This window comes from Carcharodon carcharias, chromosome 9 (genome assembly GCF_017639515.1).
Source record: "Carcharodon carcharias isolate sCarCar2 chromosome 9, sCarCar2.pri, whole genome shotgun sequence".
Lineage (NCBI taxonomy): Eukaryota > Metazoa > Chordata > Chondrichthyes > Lamniformes > Lamnidae > Carcharodon > Carcharodon carcharias.
In genome coordinates this window covers 23645802-23652828 of record NC_054475.1, presented here as the reverse complement: position 1 = coordinate 23652828, position 7027 = coordinate 23645802, and positions in this window count along the sequence as shown.

Here is a 7027-nt window from a genome sequence, read left to right as displayed (position 1 = left end):
ACAATTAACCTTACTGGAAATTGAAACTGCAGCCGTTTTAGATGAATGGTCGTCAATCTTGGGGGAAATAATATTCCAGTCCTTTCAGTTCAATGGATCAAATTCATAAAGATCTCCATGACAAGAGAGAGGAATCAGAAAGCAGCATGATCTTCGTACTACTTCTAGAAATTTGGAGTCTGTATATAAAAAATGAAAGGTTGAAATTTCTTTGCTCAAAATTAATTTTTGATGTGAATTATCTTAAGAAATATAAATGTTCTACTGTACTGTGGTGTAAACATAGCCCTGATTTTGCAATCTTGGCAAAAATTAGGTTGTACTGGCTCAATGGATGGGCATGTCTGTAGGCAAGGGGTGAGCCTCTCACTGCAGCTTGTGACATAAGACATGCCCTCTATTTGACAGGCATTGAGAAAGTTTGCCTATAGTATATTCCCTGTGACAAACCAGGATCACTGGCGATCTGGCAGGGAATCTCCCTTTAAGGAGAAATGCAGCATCAGCCAAATTCCAAGAGTGGGACAAGTTCAGCTCTTCAAAAATCATAAAAATTATGTAAAGAAATGCAAACCTTAGAAAATGCTTCCAAAAACAATTGGGACAAATATGGCAAATAAGCAGCCCTACTTTGTGTGTACAAAAACAGATTCAAAATGATAGGACTAAAGAAAACTCCTCAGCCCATCTGGTCAGGCACAAAAATTTAGCCCCCTTAAATATCTCTACACTCTGCTTTCTTGGACAAACCACATGCTCTGTGCAACCTCACTCCTCTTAGCTTCAGCTAATGTCCCTGATTTTATACAAAAACAGAATTACCTGGAAAAACTCAGCAGGTCTGGCAGCATCGGTAGAGAAGAAGAGAGTTGACGTTTCAAGTCCTCATGAGCCTTCAACAGAGCGTGTTGATCTGAAACATATTAATGAGGCTCAATTGATTTATTCTCTTAAGCACATTGAATGGGGTCTGCCCTCAGTCTTCTCTTATTCAAAGTAAATAATCTCTTCGACTGCTCCTCATAACTCATTGTTTTAAATTAGGTATCAAGTTGGCTGTCTTTTTCTTCACTGTCTCCAATTTCTGAATACCCTCACTGGTGACAAGAATTGAACACAGTGCACCAGGGTGTGGAAATGCCAGAGCCTTGTAATAAACTCATTGTTGCTTCCAGAGATTTGTGCTTAACCACTCTGATCATACATTCCAAGGTCTGGTTAGCTTTCTTATTCTATCAGGACATTGCACTGTTAGTTTCAGTGAACTATCCACCAAAACCCATCACTTGTGTTGTGTACTGTGTTCAAAGCTATAAAGCTTATATTCCTATTTTTCTTTTTTTCCTTTTTGTAATCTTGTTACCTCATATTTCGTGGTCTCTCTACACTGTGCCTTGGATGAAGGATCATACTTGTCAAGTTCTTGTGCGTAGAGAGAGAGAAAATAGTTGTCAAAACGCCCTGTGCTCCTTTTACATGATCAGGCACCTCAAAGATAACATTGGAACCAATCTTTATACTGGAGCAAGCGGGTGGCAGAAAGAATTTAAAGAAAGAAGAAAAACAACATGTAGGGCATGTTACAACTGGTCCCCGGGTGAGGTCCCCCAATTTGTTATGAGCCCGGACAAGATACTCCAAATTGTTAACTTTCCAAGCAGGACCCCCATTTTGTTATGCCCCTGGGCAAGGGGGAATGAGCTGGCTCCCCTTCTTTATTCAACCTTCTCAGTTGGTCGCAACAAGGTTTAATTTAGGGATCCCTTCCCTGATGGATACGTTTTCCCAGTCCAAATTTTTTATGTTTTAGAAGTAGCCAAATTAAGCAGGCTCTCTTAAGTCAAAGAAAGATTAAATTTATTAATTACTAAAACCCAAGAAAAAAATAATAAAAACACAACACACATACACAGAGATCAGAAATGAGAAGTTGAGTCCAAAATTAAAAGTTAAAAAGGATATATGAATCAGTCTTTGATGTGTCTGTGAGGAGCAGATGGAAAAATGTTGCGGCATTAAGTTGAGTGATTCTGGTAGAGCTGACTTTGGCAGTTGAGCTGTTGTTTTGGAGACACTTGGTTCTGCTGATTAGCTGAATGAGTTTTCCTGTTTGCTGTTTGACTGTGGCTTTGTTGACTTGCCCCCAGACACAGAGGGAGAGGAGAGAAAGACTTTTTCCTGCAAGCTGCAGGGATTCCTATTTGCTGTTTTTCTGCTGTGACCTTCACAGCACACACTAGCACAGCTGAACTAGAACACAGCTCAGGTTTGCAGCTGGATTTTTTTCTGACATTCTAGTTACATTTCACTATGAAAAACTTATAAAGTAAAATGTCAGTTGCCCAATCCAGTGTCCATCCTAGAATAACCCTCTTGCCCCCTTTATGCCATGTCAATGATCAACACCCGATTGCAGCAGTGTAGCTCCAATTATTTGCCAGAGCTGCTCACATCCCAAGAACAAATAATAAAGTCTGTCTACCTAAAAATGCCCTTAATTGTTGCCTTTGCAACAGTATCAGAAACCCATTGCTGCCAGCATTAGCCAGGAATCATTTCACTGTGTGATCCAACATTACTGACACCCAGCAACATGATCCCATGGGTTTTCAACTAAAAGATTTTAAGGGACCAGGAATATATGTCTTCAAATATTGTTTTGTTTTAAATTCCATTGACAATTTAATAAGAACATTGGAAGGGGAGTAGATCATTCATGCCATCAAGCCTGTTCTACCATTTAGTTATAATCATGGTTGTTCTGTACCTCAACTTTATCCTCCTATGAAATATTAATACTTGAAGCCAACACTTCAGATATTTAAATAGGATAATTTATTAAATAAGGAAAATCGAGTCACCCGTTTTACCAAATCTGCAACCGTAAACTTACTTTTATATGTTGGGATCTCACCACTCCAACCATCAGCTTTGCATATCCAGTAGTCACTACCAACCAGTTTGTACCTAGAAATGAAAAAAACAAGCCAATGTAGAAAACCAAAAGAGAAATCACTTATTGTCAGATAAGTAAACTGAAAATTACATGTGAAATTAGTGCAGCATGCTAATCAGGAAATGAACCTAATGGTTAAACTGGTTTCAACTATGAAACTATTATATAACATAATAAAACCATTATTAACCTGGGGGAGGGGCGGGGCGCTTGCTATGCAGGGAACATGACAAAAAAATCCTGGCGTGTTTGTTTGCAGGCTCCCAGGGAGGGTCCCTTGTTCAAAGGTGCTCAGTGCCTGTTTGAGTTACCAAGCATTGGGAAGGTGTGCCCTCTGAAATTCACCTCCTGTCCTTGCTGCCAACCCCCATCCTGCTACCCCCTTCCTGCTATCCCTCATCTGTGGCCTCCTGGCGGATGCAGAACTGGCAGCAGACACCGTCTTCCCAGTAGTGCTGCTGAGCATAGAAAAGCACCTCTGATTGACCAACAGCTCTCAATGGGCGGGACTTCCACCCCCAGGGTCCTTGATCTCAGGTGAAGGCCACCAATGGCCTGTTAAGTGCCTGATGTGGCAGACCTTCTCAAAAAAGAGGTGACATGATTCCCGCCAGCTTTCCAGCTGGCAACTGAGATCCCTCTTGCCTCCACCAGATTCTGCCCAATGATCTCATTGTCTGTCTAGTCCTATTGCTTTAAATATGTCCATGGTGATGGTGGTGTATGCTGCACATGGGAGCGAAGTCACCGTGCAGCAAATACAAAAGGCATGGCAGGAAGAGCCAGAAGAAGAAGACAACGAGGAAGATTCAGATGAGTTGCCAGCTCCACTGAACTGCAGCAAGAATGACAATCTGTCATTTACTGGGGAACTGTTTCCCTCAACTTTTGAACCTTCCCATCTCATGTTTCTAATGAAACAATGCTGTAATCAAGCAGAATGAGAAACTAAAGATCACAACCCTCCCAATCTTCAGTATAACATACAGGATTTGTCTGTAAAAATAAAGCATTTCTCCTTCCTGCTTGAGCTATTAAAAGCAATTTGGAAATACTGCATAAGGAGATATTGTGACATCCTTCAACATCATCCCAACATTAAAAACATAACCCTTCAGCAAAATCATTCCAGAATTTGTGCAACTGAATGCTCACCCTTCATCACAATGAAATGTAACTTTATTTCCCAAAGTAGTTTCTGATGCTTCATAATATCCATTCATAATCTCTCCTGGATTGCCACAATCCCTCACTAGACAGAGACAAAAGGTTATAAACAGCAAGATTGCCAAAGAATTTTTCAATGTAACTCATAGAAATGTACAGGTTAAAAGTGATTAAACTGCTGGACATTGTTCCAGAATGCCTGCTAGCCTAACTGTTGGAATTATTTTCAAAATTTTAGCAAACAGGTACGCAATACAGTCAAATGATCCAAAACCCCATGATAGCAGGGCTCTGACTTCAGCCTAAATTTTAAAAAAACACACAATCAACTTTTCATCAGGCATCAGAAACTCAGTGGTGTGAAGACAAGGGCAAAGCATCTGCAGTGATGGTCCTGGACTGTGACGTTGGCTGGGACAACTACAAACAGTGTCAGTTACTATTCTAGTCACTGGCGGCTTCTCCCTTTGACTCCCATTGATCTCAGTTTTATAAGGGATCTTTTGTGTCTTACTCAATTAAATAATGCTTTGATGTTGAGAGCAGCGACTGTCACCTTTCAAGGCCCATTGCACCGATTTTCCTTGTTTCACCCCATTTCTTCTTTGTCCTCTTCAGCTCCTGCTGCAGTTAGGCTCACTCCTTATCCTGCTGCATGTTTATGCCTTTCCGTGCTCCAGTTGTGCAGCAGACCATGGTTATTTAGAATACATTTACTGGGCTATAGAAGATCAACTTGCTGGGGTAATCCAAGCATTAATACATATTGTAGGATCCATGTATCTATGGATAATTAGGTTTAATCAATAACTGCGCAAGATCTTGTTTATGGGTAATCACATGGTTAAAAGCTAAGCAGCAAAGCATGATGATTAAGATTGTTCACAAAATGCTAAGATAAAGTTGTAACATTGCTCCTCATATAGCAAGAGTACTCAACAGCGTAGAAGTGAGATGAGACTGCTAAGCTAGAAGCTCCTTAGCATGGATTGTATGTGAGACAAACATCAAGTGAAACCCTATGTGACATTGCAATAGTCCAGTGGTTCAAGAAGACAGCCCACCACCACCTTCTCAAGGGCCTAACCAGCAATGCCCACATCTTAAGAATGAATTTTAAAAATTACAGAAAGTGGTTGATGCCAGCAGACATGTGAGCTTTGAATTGTCTGCAAAAAGGGGAAAAATGGGTAATTTTGGCTCAGTCATGCTAACTAGCGACAACTATAGCCTAATATGACACAAGAAGGGTCTCTCAACAGGATAATAGAAGGACACTTTGAGACATCATTGGCATTTCTCAAGAGAAGACAATATCATGGTCAACAGAACATAATTCAGAAGACAATGCTCAGTGACTTTGGAGAACAAGGACCAGAGGTCGCTGATTACACAACTGCCATTGTTAAGTAGCAATTTTGTGTATGCTAACTGAACTTAATAAGCTCGTGTTGCCAATTGACACATTCAGTGTCTTTTCTATTGGGTCAAGGAGTGGTTAAGATCCTAATATTTACCTTATATCCCTACAATATGCTTTAACTAAAAAATCGCTGTGCCCTACATTAATTATGGTTGAGGTTCATAGCTCATTGTAGCTGTATTTTGCTGCTTTTCAATGCTTTCTTAATGAGGTCATCAGCAATATCCTTCTGTGACAGTCAATCTGATCTTTTAAGTAGCACAGGCACCATGGACAATGAAGACATTTTGATTGCTTCCTTTAGAACATGCATTTACTTTCGTTACCTTTCTGCGCACAAACTAACTGAACTTTCACTGAATGGAAGCTCTTTCTGTTCCTATGGAAACACTGCCAATGGTTGTATAAGTGCCATCAGTGATGATCTAGACTCTTGCCAACACCAGTGAAAATGTTATGGTGCTTTAAACTGATGCCATCTTTCCACACCTAATGCACAGAGTACTTGGGGAACACCAGGGAAATTACCACCCTCAGCACTTTCACACTTCCAATTCTTCTGGAGATATCAAGAAAGCCTCTGGAAAGAGAAAACTCTGAGGTCAAAGTTAGTGCAGGCCAATATTTACAAATTGAGCAATTGCAGGGGATGATGACACTGGCATAACTGCATCATGAGTCACTGTCCACTGCATTGCCCAGTCAGTTTCGTGGGATGTGGGTGTCGCTGGCAAGGCCAGCATTTGTGGCCAATTCCTAATTGCCCTAGAACTGCATATCTTGCTAGACATTTCAGAGGGCGGTTAAGAGTGAAGCACATTACTGTGGATCTGGAGCTACATGTAGGCCAGGCCAGGTAAGGAAGACAGATTTCCTTCCTTATAGGATACTATTGAAGCAGATGGGACTTTACAACAATGGTCACCATCACTAAGACTAGCTTTTCCACCAGCTGCCATGGTATTGTAGTATTAAAGATTAGTAGGCAGTCTATCACCCGAAATTGAGACAGAGAGGTTAAGGAAGGGAAGGGAAGTGTCAGAGATGGACCATGTGAAAATGATGGAGGGGTGGAAATTGGAAACAAAATTAATAAATATTTCCAGGTCCAGATGAAAGCTTCCCTTCCCTTCCTTGACCCCTCTGTCTCAATTTCTGGTGATAGACTATCCACCAATATTCATTACAAGCCTACCGACTCCCACAGCTACCTCGACTACAGCTCCTCACACCCCGCTTCTTGTAAGGACTCCATCCCATTCTCTCAATTCCTTCGCCTCTGTCACATCTGTTCTGATGATGCCACTTTCAAAAACAGTTCCTCTGACATGTCTTCCTTCTTCCTTAACTGAGGTTTTCCACCCACGGTTGTTGACAGGGCCCTCAGCCGTGTCCAGCCCATCTCCTGTGCATCTGCCCTCACACCTTCCTCTCCCACCCAGAACCATGATGGGGTCTCCCTTGTCCCCACTTATCACCCC